Source organism: Hyperolius riggenbachi, chromosome 6, assembly GCF_040937935.1.
Source record: "Hyperolius riggenbachi isolate aHypRig1 chromosome 6, aHypRig1.pri, whole genome shotgun sequence".
Lineage (NCBI taxonomy): Eukaryota > Metazoa > Chordata > Amphibia > Anura > Hyperoliidae > Hyperolius > Hyperolius riggenbachi.
In genome coordinates, this window is record NC_090651.1 from 28,406,075 (window position 1) to 28,422,521 (window position 16,447).

The window sequence follows — 16,447 nt, forward strand, 5'->3', positions numbered from 1 at the left end:
AAGAGCCTTCCCTCTTCTTTGGTGAGTACAGAAAAGGCTTGGACCTTTCCTGCAATGGGGCAGAGCTATGCACTGGGACCCAACTAATGCATGCAGTGGCATAGCTAAAGAACTGTGGGCCCTGATGCAAGTTTTACAATGAGGCCCCCCCAAGCACTTTATACATAGCAATTGATACGGCGCACCAAAACCTGCCAATGGCAACTACAGTGTCAGAGGTACAAGAAGGGGATGGGGAACAGTTTGTTAATGATTACCACTATTCAAAGTATCTATAGAAGTGATTATTATGAGCACAGGACCAATAGAGAGCTAATACTGTAGTTGAGGGAGGGCCCTTTGGGGCCCCCTTGGCCCAAGGGCCCCGATGCGGCCGCAACTTCTGCAACCCCTATTGCTACGCCCTGAATGCATAGCTCCGGGAACTCCAAGTACACAAGCAATATGTTGGGGCATTAAAACTTTTTAGCAGTAGCACAACTCTTTGTTTTCTTAGGTACACCAGGGGTGCACTCTAAATATTTAATGGCTTCTGTGTGTATACGTTTTATAGGAATGGTTACAGTTGGTAATAATATATGAACTTTTTAATATTTACATGTGATACATTTGTATTGTCATGTCAGCACTTTTTGTCCTTGACCATAAATGTCAATACAAATACAGCTGCTCTGTGACAGCCTCAGAGGTTGTCTAAGAGAATATTGGGAAAACAACACCGTGAAGTCCAAAGAACACACAAGACAGGTCAGGGATCAAGGGTAGAAGATCGAGAGCCCAATATAGTGTAGTATGTATAAGAAGGGAGGGAATGTATTATGAGAAGTAAGTATTATACTCACAAACCAGGGTTACCTCCAAGGTAACCACTGTAAAAGCAGGTGGGGAGAACAAGCCTGTCCCCACTCAGGAATAAGACGTCGCTCTCTGTGGATAGGAGGAAATTGCAGGGTATGTCACCCTTCCACCAAGGGTGGACTTCTAGATGCGCAGAGATGTACAGAGGCGCCGGTAGGATAAAAGACAATAAAAGGTTTAAAATTGTTTCGGTTGCGGTGGTGGACCAGCCAACCAAAGACAGACACATGTACTTGTAGAAATTCAAATAATGTACAATTTATTCGTTTACTCCTAATGACAGTCGCAACGCGTTTCACGGGCGAGAACCCGCTTCTTCAGGCAATAAAAGACAGGAGCAATACACAACATGTACTCGATGAGTTGCTTGGCACCTCTGTCTTTGGTTGGCTGGTCCACCACCGCAACCGAAATTTTTTTAAACCTTTTATTGTCTTTTATCCTACCGGCGCCTCTGTACATCTCCGCGCAGGTCAGGGATCAAGTTATTGAGAAATTTAAAGCAGGCTTAGGCTACAAAAAGATTTCCAAAGCCTTGAACATCCCACAGAGCACTGTTCAAGTGATCATTCAGAAATGGAAGGAGTATGGCACAACTGTAAACCTACCAAGACAAGGCCATCCACCTAAACTCACAGGCCGAACAAGGAGAGCGCTGATCAGAAATGCAGTCAAGAGGCCCATGGTGACTCTGGACGAGCTGCAGAGATCTACAGCTCAGGTGGGGGAATCTGTCCATAGGACAACTATTAGTCATGCACTGTACAAAGTTGGCCTTTATGGAAGAGTGGCAAGAAGAAAGCCATTGTTAACAAAAAAGCATAAGAAGTCCTGTTTGCAGTTTGCCACAAGCCATGTGAGAGACAAAGCAACCATGTGGAAGAATGTGCTCTGGTCAGATGAGACCAAAATTGAACTTTTTGGCCAAAATGCAAAATGCTATGTGTGGCGGAAAACAACACTGCACATCACTCAGAATGCACCATCTCCACTGTCAAATATGGTGGTGGCAGCTAGGGATGCTCAAATTCGGCTTCGGGAGATATCCGGATTTTTGCTATCCGGATATCTCCCAGTAATGCTGTGCGGGCTGGGCGGGGGGGTCAAGCTTACCTCTCTGACATCTTCTTCGGTCATCCCTCAGCGCCTCCCACGATGCGCTCCAAGCGGCGGTCACCTGATTACAAACACTTCCTCCTTCCAGGTTGAAGGAGGAAGTGTTTGTAATCACGTGACGCGCATGGAGCGCATCGTGGGAGGCGCCGAGGGACGACCGAAGAAGACATCAGAGAGGTAAGCTTGACCCCCCCGCCCAGCCCGCACAGCATTACTGGGAGATATCCGGATAGCAAAAATCCAGATATCTCCCGAAGCCGAATTTGAGCATCCCTGGTGGCAGCATCATGCTCTGGGGGTGCATCTCTTCAGCAGGGACAGGGAAGCTGGTCAGAGTTGATGGGAAGATGGATGGAGCCAAATACAGGGCAATCTTGGAAGAAACCCTCTTGGAGTTTGCAAAATACTTGAGACGGGGCGGAGGTTTACCTTCCAGCAGGACAACGACCCTAAACATAAAGCCAGGGCAACAATAGAATGGTTTAAAACAAAACATATCTATGTGTTAGAATGGCCCAATCAAAGTCCAGATCTATATCCAATCGAGAATCTGTGGCAAGATCTGAAAACTGCTGTTCACAAGCGCTGTCCATCTAATCTGACTGAGCTGGAGCTGTTTTGCAAAGAAGAATGGGCAAGGATTTCAGTCTCTAGATGTGCAAAGCTGTAGAGACATACCCTAAAAGACTGGCAGCTGTAATTGCAGCAAAAGGTGGTTCTACAAAGTATTGACTCAGGGGGCTGAATAATTACGCACACCCCACTTTGCAGTTATTGATTTGTAAAAAATGTTTGGAATCATGTATTATTTTCGTTCCACTTCTCACATGTACACCACTTTGTATTGGTCTTTCACGTGGAATTCCAATATAATTGATGCATGTTTGTGGCAGTAATGGGACAAAATGTGGAAAACTTCAAGGGGGCCGAATACTTTTGCAAGCCTCTGTATATTTACCTGGGGCTTCCTCCAGCCTCATGAGGTGTGTGGGCTCCCTCACCAAACTCTCCAGCCGCTCATCTTCTAATCAGCCTCAGTACTCTGGCCAGTCATGTGCTTCTGCACATGGGGGTGCGCGTGTGCGGCCGGCCACATTACCAGGGCTGATTAAACGACAGCGGTGCGGCCAAAGAGGACGGTAAGGGAGGAAGCTACAGGTAAGTATGAATATAGCCTTTATCTTCATCTCAGGTTCCGTTTAAGAAGCAGGATATGCCCGTGAAACGAGTTGTCAAAATTGAGAATAGTCACATGACTGGTGTGTATCTTCAAGAGATACCTCTTTCTTTTAAACCATTTTTAATCTTTTATATATTTTGAGTGCCTCCAATCAGTATTCATATCTTATATACACCTGTTGGGAGGTTGTAGGTTTGTTTGTAGTTTTTGTGTCTTCATAAAATCCTACAGCTAACTGGGAGTGCGACCACTACTAAAGTCCTTAAAGCAGACCCAAACTCTTGCACAGCAGACAATGAAAACACATACAATTAATGAGAAATTTACTCTGTGCGCATTTAAAGAGAGTCCTCTCTGTTTTCTCATCCGTGCTGATGCGTTAGCACCATAGGTCGCTATGGGAAACACATCCGCTTTGCTCAGCAACGGGACTTTACATTCTGTTTGCTGCAACACATCAAATGGTTCCATTTTTAACCACACGTGGAAGTGGACCCAGTTTTTACCAGTGGGATCCACTTCCTGTGTTTCTCCATGATGCAGAAAACTTACCAACGGGGGGTACATTTTCTGCTCAAATTGGAAGCCTTTTAACCCTCCTGGCGGTCTATTAAAAACCACCAGGGGGCAGCGCAGCAGTTTTTTTTCATTTTATTTTTTTTTAAATCATGTAGCGAGCCTAGGGCTCGCTACGTGATAGCCGCTGTGCAGCGGCATCCCCCCACCCGCTTCGATCGCCTCCGGTGATCTGCAATCAGGAAATCGCGTTCTAAGAACGGGATTTCCTGGAGGGCTTCCCCCGTTGCCATGGCGATAGGCGGGAGGACGTCACCGATGTCATCGACGTCGTGACGTCAAAGAGAGTCCCTATCCACCCCTCAGCGCTGGCTGACACTGATTGGCCAGGCAGGGCATGGGGTCTGAGAGGGGGGGCGGCGCGGCGGGTAGCGGCGAATCGGTGCGGAGCGGCGGCGATCGGTGTGCACATGCAGCCAGCAAAGTGCTAGCTGCGTGTAGCAAAAAAAATTATGCAAATCGGCCCAGCGGGGCCTGAGAAATCCTCCTGCGCGGCTTACCCCGAACTATGTTAACTAAGTGAAAGACAATGCTCACTATGCCACTTGATCCAACGACCCCTCCCCAAGGTCGGATTAATACTTTTTGTGCCCCTAAGCCAAGTATGTTGTGGTTCCCCTTTCTTGTGCCACAGTTCCCCTCCCATTCTATGTGCAGCCCCATCTTCCATGTCTATCATCCATGTACAGCTGCCCCTTTCTTTCATGTACAGCTCCCTTGAGCATCTATTTCCTTTTTCATGTGTTGCTCCCCATGTTCACCCTCCTCTTTGATATGCAGTAACCCCTCTTCTATGTCTAGGTGCCTCCTTGGCCTGCAGCCGCCCAATGCTTGGGCCTTTGTGGCCTTACCAGAAATCTGGCCCTGCCCCTCACTTGTATCACATGACACCATTTGTAAATGTCTGGACAACATCAGCAAACAACAGATTCTCATCTTATAAATATTTCTGGAGCTTCTAAAAAAAAATTGGGACATTTTTATCTAACGATTTGTCAGATGTGTTTTTTTTTCCCCCCGGTGACTGACATTGTCCTTTAAAGATTTAAATCCTCAGATCTAAGCTGTGATTGTCTTACTTACAGCTCCCGCCGCACACAAAGGAAGATCCCAGAAGCAATTAGACAGCACTCGCTGCCGTTCCCAGGCTCCTCTCTCATCTCCCTTATTGTCATTTTTATGTAGAATCACTATTTGGCAGTCAGGTGTAAAATGAAATAGCTTTTTATTCCAGGACACATGGATACTCAATTGATCTCTGTGACAGTTACAAAATATAATTACAAAAGTGGAATACATTGCTGAGAGACAGGCAGCAGAGCCGAGAATACGGTATAGATTGGGGCAGTGGTGTTCTGCAATGGGATGACTGTACGCTGTCAGATCAATCAGAAAACGGGACACAAAAATGTCTCTTCAGGCTCTGATGGCTGAGGCCACGAGGTCAAACCTCGACTGAAACAAGCCTCCTCTCAACTGTTATTTTGTTTTGAAAAGAAAAGAAATGTATTCATCATTTAGATAGCGCTGACAGATAGTGTGTTTTACACGCAAAATTAAAATTTATTGTGCGCTAGAAATGGCATCCTCTGCAATACGTATTGGGAACAGTCAAAGGTGTTATGTGGGTACAGGGCCGGGCCGAGGCATAGGCTGGAGAGGCTCCAGCCTCAGGGCGCAGTGTAGGAGGGGGCGCACAATTCATTCAGCTGTCATTCCTAATTGTGTTTGAAGTAGAAAGAAATAAGAAAAGGGGATACATAGCAGTGACTGCAAGCCAGATAACTAGATATTAAGGTGTTGGGGAGGTTGTGGGCCCTGTGGCACCTCTTAGTCTAATAGCAATCAGTGTGTGACGGCTGGGGTGGGAGGGATGGAGGGGCGCACTTTGGTGTCTCAGCCTTGGGTGCTGGAGGACCTTGTCCCGCCTCTGTGTGGGTAGCAGGAAACTTGGGTACTTGAGGGTGAATCAAGTAAAAACAGTGCAGCCGGTGCCTCCATAGGCCGTAATGGGAATTACAGCTATAGTGGCACTCAGACAATAATTTGGGCGCCATCAAAAGACAGAGCATCAATTACTATAGAAACAGCGTCATTTGGCCGCCAGTAGTAGCTGGAAGCAGAATTACACTGTCCATGCTGGCCCGCACTGCCAGACCCCCAATATCCCTCTTAAAGTGAAACCATAACAGAGAATTGAACTTCATCCCAATCAGTAGCTGATACCCCCTTTCCCATGAGAAATCTATTCCTTTTCTCAGGCGGACCATCAGGGGGCTCTGTATGGCTGATATTGTGGTGAAACCCCTCCCACAGTGTGATGTCAGGGCCATGCTTCTGACATCACACTGTGGAAGCCTTGTTGCATTGTGGGAAATAACAGCTGTTTCCAACTGCCAAAAAAGTAAGCAGCATTCCACTGACATCACCTGCCAGCATTGAAAATGTCACCATGTGATAAATGTCAGAATGTAAATCAGGGAGAGGGAAGATTTTACAATGGACAAACACTGACTATAAATCATTTATACATAATTATTGTAAAAATGAAGCACTTTTTTTAATAACATTATTTTCACTAGAATTCTTCTTTAACTCTGACATGCTCCCGGGGGCGGCCCCTGCACTATAACAGCATCAGTATCTCACATGTTGCATTAGCCACCATGCTGTTCTGGCTGTTACATACACCCTTTTTTCATACATTGCTTTCTACCTCTTGTGACCGGTGCAAGACATTACACAACATGCGAGCAAGAAGAAGACAGGAGCAGTGCGCCGTCCGCCAGGACAGGTAAGATATAATGCTGTTATCATGCAGGGACCCAGGAGGAAAAACAGAGTTAAAGAAAACCTGAACTGAAAATGAAAAGTCAAAATAACCATACACAGGTCATACTTACCCCCCGTGTAGTTTACTCCTCAATCTCTTTCTCCTTTCCCGCGTCCTGTTTGCCCACTGTGATCAAGGGAATTCTCCGTCCTCCATTTTAAAAATGGCCATTACCCCATAACAGCTTTCTGGTCAGCACACTGTTAGGCTGCTGACATACAGGGACGTTACAGGCGCACGTTAGTGCAGCCTGTAACGCTCCCCCAACGCACAGCAATGTAACACAAGTGGGCTGTTCACACTGCCCACGTTGTGTTACATGTAACGCTGCACTTTGTAGGGAAAGTGCAGCATGCTTAAGCCGCGTTAGACTGTTTGCACATGCTCAGTCGTGTTGTGGAGGAGCGGAGAGCGGCGAGGCACATGGCTAATTAATATACACTGCACGTTGTGACGTGCAGTGTTTACTTCCTGATGCGGCCGCTCTGTGCGGCGATTGGCCGGCGGGACCACGTGATGCCGCATGCGCACAAGAGTACGCATCACGGCATCACAGACGCCAGAGTGAGCTGCACAACGCGGCTCACTCCGACGTCCACATCAGAGAGCACCAGGCGAGGAAGATTTAGGGATGGAAAAATCTTCTATAGAATGGTTTGATGCATGTACTTTATTATCTAACAATAGTTTATATTATTCAATTTTAGAAACATCCCTTAAATTACTTCATAGAGCATACATAACGCCACATATGATGCATCATTTCAGTAATAGCAACTCTGATCGGTGTTTCAGGAATTGTGGAGCAAGGGGAGACCTCATTCATGTTTGGTGGTCATGTCCAAGAATTGCAAAATTTTGGAATGAAATCAATAAAAAAATTAATAAGCTTTTAAAAATTCGTATTAAAAAGGACCCTTGGACCTTTCTTTTAGGATTTCAAATTCCACACATTTTAAAATGTGAACAGAAATTAGTTCAGCACATCTTGTCAGCAGCTAGAATTACAATAGCAAGAAGATGGAGGTCTCCCCGTATCCATGTTTCTGAAACTTTTACACAAATATCTAATATTAGGATTAGTGAAAGAATAAATGCGATGCTAAATGATAGTATGCCCAAATTTAATAGTATGTGGTCAGGATGGATTGATGATCTAAAAGTCAGTAGTCTCTACTATACCCTAACAATACTATAATACTATAATTTCTACTATAACTAATACTATAATTTCTTTAATCTAGTATTTATTAACCATTATTTTATTTTTCATGCTTTATCTTCTTGATATTAATGTTTTGACATATATCGGTCAATGTTTGTTTGATTGTATATTTGTTATGACAATTAATTGTTATGTATTGCATGATTTGCTATATGTATACATAATTGTTGGCAATGTTTATGTTTACTGCCAATAAAGAACTTTGAAATGCAGAGAGCACCAGGCGTTGCTTTAGGTGCACGTTATGCGACCTTAACGTAGCACCTAACGCAACGTCTTGGTGTGCAAGTAGCCTAAAACTGTAACATCGCCCACTTGAGCCATAGGGAAACATGGAAACATCAGTTCTCCTCTCAGCTGTAACTGACAGCAACTGACATATAACTGACAGCAACTGATATATTTCAGTTCTGACAACATGTTGTCAGAACTGGAAGGGATTATTGTCAGAAGAAAATGGTGAGCTTCTGTAAGGAACTGATGGCAAGGTAACTATGTAATGTTCATTTGAAGTCAAGTTTTGTTCTAGGAGATCACTTTTTATCTTTTGTTTAAAAGAAATTACATTTCAGCACTCTGAAATTGAAAATGTACCAAAACATAGGTGAAAAAGTACTGTCAAATTATTCTATCATAGTATTTTATTGTTTACTGGTGGCTAAAACGGCATTTTATTGATAAGATTAGGAAACTATCACCTTTTGGCCCATATCCTATTCACTTTTTTCAAACCTTTGCAACAAAATAAGTGGTAATGAGCACACATTTCACATAATTGTAATTTCACATTGCAATTACTATGAAAAATCATAATGCAAAATTTGGGGGAAAATTTTAATAAATTTTGTTTGTAAAAGTAATCAGGAACCATCATTTTGCATAATTTTCAATAATTTTGTTCCAATTTTAGCGGTTAATAACAAAGCCACCATATGTGCCATTGTCACCACTAAAAAGAAGAGTAGGAACAAGCCAAAAAAGTTTTTTTTAAAAAAAAAAGACCGTGTAGCTTTTTAGAAAATTGATTTTAAAAATGCAAAGCCAAAATGTTTTTTAAACTCAGAAAAATGACAATTTAAAAACTATTCCTTTGCATTTAAAGAAAAAAAAAGACTTATTCCAACTATTCTCCTTAAAGAGAATCTGTACTCTAAAATTCTTACAATAAAAAGCATACCATTCTATTCATTATGTTCTCCTGGGCCCCTCTGTGCTGTTTCTGCCACTCCCTGCTGCAATGCTGGCTTGTAATTGCCAGTTTTAGGCAGTGTTTACAAACTAAAAACATGGCTGCTAACCAGCATGTGATAGGCTGAGAGGAGCTCAGTGTGTGAGTCATACAGAGCTTGGAGGGGGCCTGGAGAGGGTGTGCATAGTTTCTATTCCAATCACAAGCAGCACAACATATTCCAGCCTGACTTCCTGAGCCCGACAGAGCCAACAGAGGAAAGAAGATTAGATCATATAACAGAGATAATACAGCCACTGTGCACCTAGGAAAGGCTGCAGTAAGACAGACCACATTAGAACAGGTATAGGAACTTATAGGATAGAAGAAATAAGGCTCAAGTCGGCACAAAATTTCATGAAAAAAATGCGAAATTACTAATAGATAACACTAAATCAATTGAATGTCAAAATGGTAATTACATATGGCCATACTTAGGAATATTTATACAAAATCTGACGGAACAGTAATAAGCAAATTACGAGCATCACTTTAATGCTCCCAGTGTGCAAAAAAATACTTAAAATAAGTTAGATATTACCTTTTTACCTACTTTCTGGTACCTTTTTGAAGAGAGTCTGAAGCGATTTAGAATACCTGTTTTATTCAGCAGGCAGCTTCAGCATGATAATCCAAACTGATTCGCCGCATACCGACGACAGAATGAGGTCTTATTTCCCCTGAAATCCCAGGGTCAAAATTCTGCTATGCTACCGGGTAGAGGCAGAGCTTTGTGCAGTAGCTCTGCCTCTGCTTCAGTCAATCTCCGCCGCCTCTCCCCACCCCTCTCATTCTTCTTTCACTGAGAGGGGCGGGGAGAGGCGGAGACCGGCATAGATTGACTGGACTGGAGGCAGAGCTACAGTTCAAAGTTCTGCCTCCCCCGAGCAGCAAAATCCACGACCTGGAAAGTCATGGAATTTTGCCCCCGGATTTCATGGGGATAAAGACCTCATTCTGCCACGGGGATGCAGCAAATCAGTCTGGATTGTAATGCTGAAGCTGCCAGCTGAATAAAAACAAGTATTTTAAATCGCCTCAGTCTCTCTTTAAAGAGAACCCGAGGTGGGTTTGAAGAATATTATCTGCATACAGAGGCTGGATCTGCCTATACAGCCCAGCGTCTGTTGCTATCCCAAACCCCAGTAAGGTCCCCCTGCACTCTGTAATCCCTCATAAATCACAGCCACGCTGCTGACAAACAGCTTGTCAGAGCTGGCTGTGTTTATCTCTATAGTGTCAGTCTGCTGCTCTCCCCGCCTACTGCAGAACTCCAGTCCCCGCCTGCATCCCTTCCCTCCCTGCTGATTGGAGGGAAGGGACGGGGGCACAGACCGGAGCTATGCAGGAGGCGGGGGAGCAGCTGAGACTGACACTACAGATGTAAACACAGCCTCACAGCGTGGCTGTGATTTATGAGGGATTGCAGAGTGTAGGGGGACCTTAGGGGGGTTTGGGATAGCAACAGAGGCTGGACTGTATAGGCAGATCCAGCCTCTGTATGCAGATAATATTCTTCAAACACACCTCGGGTTCTCTTTAATTGCTTTTATTCCTATAAGATAAAATATAATCACCTGGGATAAAACTCCCAAAGTTAATTAGAAAAAGTTAATTAGATATGGGCCATTTTTTAAGTGTAAATGTATAAATGTATACATATTTTTTTAAAACCAACAAAACTTCAAGTTCTTTCTTTTTAATTGTCAGGGTTTTCATTGCCCTCTAATTCCTTACCGGACGGCTGTCACATTCGTCCTACCCCAGGTTTATTATGAATGCCACACCAAACGCCGCCACATCTGCAGTCAGGCACCACAACTCCTTCCTGAAGCAGCAAGCGAAAAACGAGGCCGTTGTTTAATCCGAGACACTTAAGTCAAATGAACAAGATGCGGGAAAGGTCTGACGGTCCAAAGTCACAAAACTACTTTGGCGAAGATTATGCCTCATTTCCTGGAGACTGATTCAGGCTGACGTTTTCAGAAAGCAGTTCATCGTATCCATGTAACTTATCATTTCCCCACCCTTAGGCAGCCACTGTACTGGGTTTTACAAAGTAAAGGCTACGTGTTCTGTCAAACAGATTGAGGAGAGCCTTGTGCAAGATCCTTGTGGACAGGTAACATAAATACTCAGTGACATTTGGTAAGGAAAAAAATAAAATAAAAATACAACAAGAAAGAAGGAAAAATCACAACGGTGCACCGCTAGAGCCCAGATGAACAGAAAAATATAATTAGCAGTTCTTGGAAGAAGCGCCAGAGTTTGCCACATGCACGACTGATGTGACACCTTGAAGGCATCACAACAGTTGGGTGCTGTCAACGATTTTTCTGAGTCTCAGGCCCTAAAGCGGAGGAGCCTTGATGGGGTATTTGAGACGAAGACATGTTTTGATCGACGGGTCTTTAAATCCCTGCAGCAAATGTCAGTCTTCTTGTAATGTTTTGAGAAGATATAAACAAATTGAAAGAAGTCTAGATCTTCTTCCTAAAAAGGGCTTTTTAGTATATATCCTGGCTTAGTCTCTGCCTGCCAGCACTGAAGACTTCTCTGGTGAAAACATACTTATTTGCAAAGCTGATTGCTGGGGTTGGTAGTGCAATACACTTAGCTCAACAAACACCATACAATCTTGGTTGTTCAATCTTACCACTTTCATGTAGTATAAGAGCTTATCCAATCAATCATTCAAGGTATTTTCAATCTGTTGGCCCTTATATTACATAGATTTGGTAAATCTGTACAACCAAGATTGTATGGTGTGTGTTGAGCCTTAGTAAAGGTGGTGAAGATGGGAGAATACTGAAGAATAAAAGTGATCTGGAAAACCTCGAGGTAGTCATAAAAGGACATTACATTTTACATCGTAGTGAAAGTGAATGTAAAATTTTACAAACACAAAAGGAAACCTGAACCAGGAATAAAAAATGAGCTAGATACTTACCTATGTACAGGGCTGGATTTTCCATAAGGCACTGTAGGCATGTGCTTACAGGTGCCTTATGGGGTAGAGCCGGCCTCCACTCCTCAGATCACTGACCTCAGGAGCTTACAGTCGAATCTTTGCCTTATATCACTGACCTCAGGCATTTACACCTTAATCCTTGTCTCATGTCACTAAGGATAATATGATACAGTGATTAGAGTATAAGGTTCTAAGGGCAACTAGTGACATAATGTAGGAATTAGGGTTTAGAATAGTTTTACTTAGGGGCATGGCCTGTGTTCAGGGGCGGAGTTTAGGGTGCTAGAATGCCTGTGCCTACAGGCCTCTGAGTTGTAAATCCAGCCCTGACTTCATAGAGGTAAGGCCCCGGATCTCATAGAGCCTTCATCCCCTTGTTCCACCCCCAAGCTCATGGATGCGCAGGACGGATGCATCCATTTTCAGAAGCACTCAGGAATGTTAGTGCTTCTAAAGCCTTTTGAGAAGTCCCGAAGGTGTCAGCGTTGGAAAAAGAGAACATAGAGAGGACCGGAAGGGATGTATGGGATTCCTATTTTTAGGTAAATATCTATTTTTTTTTTATTTAAAATCAGGATTGCTTAAAAGGGGACCTGAGCTGTTGCACAGCACACAATTAAAAGTTTTCATTTCACATTTCAATGCTGTAGAAATCCACTGCTCTCAGCTGTGTGTGTTAGTTTAGCTACATCAGAGTGTAATTAGCTGTATCAGTAGCTGTGAATGAGAGCCCTGCAGCACTGCCTATACAGGAAAAAGAATGAAGGTTAACCCTTTCTGTGCTCCCTGCAATGTAAATTCAGTTAAAACTTCAGGTTTGTTTAGGATTTCCATAAACTGCAATGATGATTCCCCCTAAAGGTTATCAGGGTGTGGCTATTATTTTAGAGCAGAAAAGAAGTTATATCCACTTTAAGTTAATTGTGAACTGTGCATAGACCCTGAACGAGCGTGCAGTAGATCTGGTGTTTTTGACATTTCTGTCAATGTTTCTGGTGCGATTCAGACACTACTAAATAAACTAGCTGAACAGCCCTGCACTCAGGGGCATAAGTAGAGGGGGGAGCAGCACCTGTGGCTGCAGGGGGGCCCAGAGGTGTAGGGGGCCCCAAGTACTACTAACCTTCCCTTTATTTGATACTCCATTTGTTGTCCACTTGTTTTATGAGCCTTGTAAGGTGGACCCACAGGCTGTGAGCACCACCAATAAGAGGCAGGGGAAGGGTTGGGAACATTAAGGGGCCCCATCAAAGATTTAATGGGGGGCCATGATTTGTAGTTACACCCCTGATGCAACTGGTATTGTTTAAAAGGAACACAAGTTTCCCTTGGAGTATAAGTTCTTCATGTTGAGAACCCTGACACTAGTCAATTGTGAATAATCTTAACAACCAACCCATTAAACACTATAAAGTATTAAACAGATTTAGCGCAAATCAAATGAAACAGTGTAGCAACTTCAATGTAAAGGATACCTGAGCAGCTGCAAATTGTAAAAATGGGTAGGAAGCAGTCCCCATGCCCACTGTTCACCTGTTCTCCTCCGCCCCCCTCCTTCATCACCTAAAGGCCCCCCCAAAGATACTTCTGGGTTGGCCAGGTTGGTGAGTAGCATCCTTGATTGCGTGTGCATGCACACAACCTCACAACTATGAAGTGCGCATGCACAGAGCGCGCCTGGCCATGGGCACGAGATCTAGGATGCGCAGAGCCGGGCAGCGCCTGTGCACTACTCACCGAAATGGCCGACCTGGAAGTAGCTTTGGGGGGCCTTTAAGAAATAACAGAGGGTGGCGGAGGAAAATGGGGGAGCGGTGGGCATAAGGACTGCTTCCTATTACACATGCCTGCTTCCCCCATTTTTACAATTTACGACCACTCAGGTTTCCTTTAAAAATAGAGTTTATTTTATAACATACAGACTGGCGTTCTACTGTATGTGACTCAAATCCTGAGAAGCTATTTTTGCAGAGTTCCAATTACGAGCCCCAAACAGCCACCAAAATAATCCCCCACACAAAAGCCCATTGACACGACATGAGTGCTTTTCAATTCTGTGTAATGCCAAATTCATTTTCCTGAGCAGGTTTCCATTTTCCCGAAAATGATCGTGAAGTTAAATTGGACAATTTAGCCCGTGCCTAATTAGCAAACACAAAAACAAGTCCCGGTAAAAAAACATGGCAACAATGTTCCAAATTTACAGAAGTTTTTTTTTTTTTTTTTTTTTTTTTTAAATAAAAAAATCAGGCAAGTATGTTCAGAGACTCGAAGCCCAATCAGATTATGGCCTTGTAATCAGGCAAGTTTACTATTTGTTATGGCTATATATCATCTCTATGGCATCCCCCTCGGAGACAAACAGCTGCTGGAAAGTTGTAAAGTCAAGCAATGGCATACATTAATCTGACAGTCAATATGCACCCAATAGATAGGGTTGGATCCAACCTCCAAGACGCGGTATAGAGACAGAAAAGAAAAAAAAAACCTGTTAACAAATATGAGACTGATTTATGCACGGCCAGATGTCTCCATTAACTTGAGCAATTCTGGAAATGCAAAGTGATCCAATCGTAGGTTGAAAACAAGAGTAGACAAGTCAACTCGTATTACGGGCTTGACACAGCCCATCGCTAAGAGCGCATTGATTCATTAGAACCGGTGATGTGAGGCTTGGCCAACGAGCTGAGCCAGTCCTTGCCTTGCTTCATTAGGGATTCTTTGGCTGAATCGGACTGGCAAATAAAGCAGAGCTTTCAGAAATGATGATGGCAGATTTATATTTCCAGGGATTTTTTTGCAACTTTGCAGTTTTCCTCTGTAGATAAATTACGGCACTTCAAGTCTTTAAACTTTTACCATTTTTTTTAAAAGTGTTTTAAGTCGTTTCCTTCAAGGGTACATCGAGAAAGCCGGTTCAGAATAATTTAAATGAAGCTTGACCCACCCAAGAAATTACAGCTATTCTAAAATGAAATCGTAAATTGGATTTTTATGTCTGCAATATATTCACTGTGCATGTTTTAAGGCTGGTTTCACAGTGGGATGTTAAAGTCCCACGTTACAGCAGCCAGTAACGCAGCCGAACTCACAGCACTGTAAAATCAATGTGCTGTTCACAGTGCACACGTTGCATTACATTGTAACGCAGCACGTTTAAACAAAGTGCTGCATGCTGTACGTTATACTGGGCTAAGCCACGTTAGACTGTTTGCACATGCTCAGTAATGTTGGAGGAGGAGGTCTCCCCTCCTCCTCAGCGGCCAGCCACATGGCTAATTAATATTCACTGCACTGTGGTGACTGGTGGTGGGACTGTAGTGTTGTCCGGATCATGAACGAATCGTTCATTTGATCTGGATCTTTTTTGTGAGTCGAATCATCCGGATCATCACAATGAAAGATTCGGTTCACAATGGATGTCTGTTTGGAAGAAACAGGAACATACAGAATGTACAGTGCAGGGAAAGTCCTGTCCTGCTAGTCATTTCACCCCCAGTCTGCTTCCCTAGTAAAATGATTCAAATGATTTGGTTCAATGATCCGGATCTTTTCAATGATCCGATTCAAATGATCCGAATCCTTAAAAAGATCCGGTCTTCCTATCACTATCCTGGAGCGGCAGCTTTGAGAGCTGCATAACGCGACTCAATCTGACGTCCAACTTCAACACCACCATGCGTTGCGTTAGGGGCATGTTATGCGACCATAACGTCCCCTAAAACGCAACGTCTTGGTGTGAAAGTAGCCTAAAGGACATAGGCGTCTGCCTCCCAGCCGAGGTCCAGTTCCAGGCTGCATACATTTCCATAAAATTAGCAAAGACTCAAAATGATTAGCATTTCATTGATAAGCTCTATTTTAAACTAGACAGCTACACCTTTTGGGACTGTCCAGATGGGTGTGCAAGTAAAATCCCCATTTTTTTGTCTTGTTTTTTTTTTTTTAGCTGCAGCTTAACATATGCTCCGTAAACATTGCACTGCACATGCATTTCAGGGGCATAGCTAAAAATCATGGGGGCCCAGGTCCGGATTTACCAATAGGCACTCTAGGCACATGCCTACAGGCGCCTGATGATGGAAAGGCAACTCACTCACTTTCCCTAGCACCACCCTCCCTCCTTCCCTATGCAGAGTCCTGAGTAGAGTATAAATGAGAGGTTACTCACTCAACGCTCGGCATTCCACTGACGATATCTCCCTTTAGTCAGGGGCACCTCTAGCTACTTACTACTGAGGGTACCTCTGGCTGCCTAAAGCCAAGGGGCACCTGTATCTACGTATGATGAGCAATGGAAGTAAGGGAGAAGCGACAGCTGGGCAAGCCAGCACATTTGTAGTTGCAGTTCGTCTGTGTTTGTAGGTTCATGGAAGGCGAAGACTAGAGTGCCAACTGCTGTTCCATCCACTGAGCTGGCTTCCTATTTCTCTTCTGCTGGCACCCAAACCCAGAGCCCT

General features: G+C 43.8%; 1 protein-coding gene and 1 long non-coding RNA gene across 9 annotated transcripts in view; one reads left to right on the top strand and one right to left on the bottom strand.

Moving 5' to 3' along the window:
- The window catches only part of LOC137520741 (uncharacterized), a 57,799-nt gene extending 46,305 nt beyond the window's left edge, over positions 1-11,494 (top strand). The window contains exons 1-2 of one of the 2 annotated variants that reach the window (XR_011021925.1): positions 8,202-8,276; positions 10,727-11,494. This is a non-coding gene — a long non-coding RNA (uncharacterized lncRNA). Of the gene's footprint in view, positions 1-8,201; positions 8,277-10,726 lie in introns of those variants that run through there. The other variant, XR_011021924.1, reaches the window with a different exon arrangement.
- AGBL4 (AGBL carboxypeptidase 4) overlaps positions 1-16,447 on the bottom strand; it is a 2,106,705-nt gene that overhangs the window by 1,234,418 nt on the left and 855,840 nt on the right. The gene's annotated exons all lie outside the window — the stretch shown is intronic.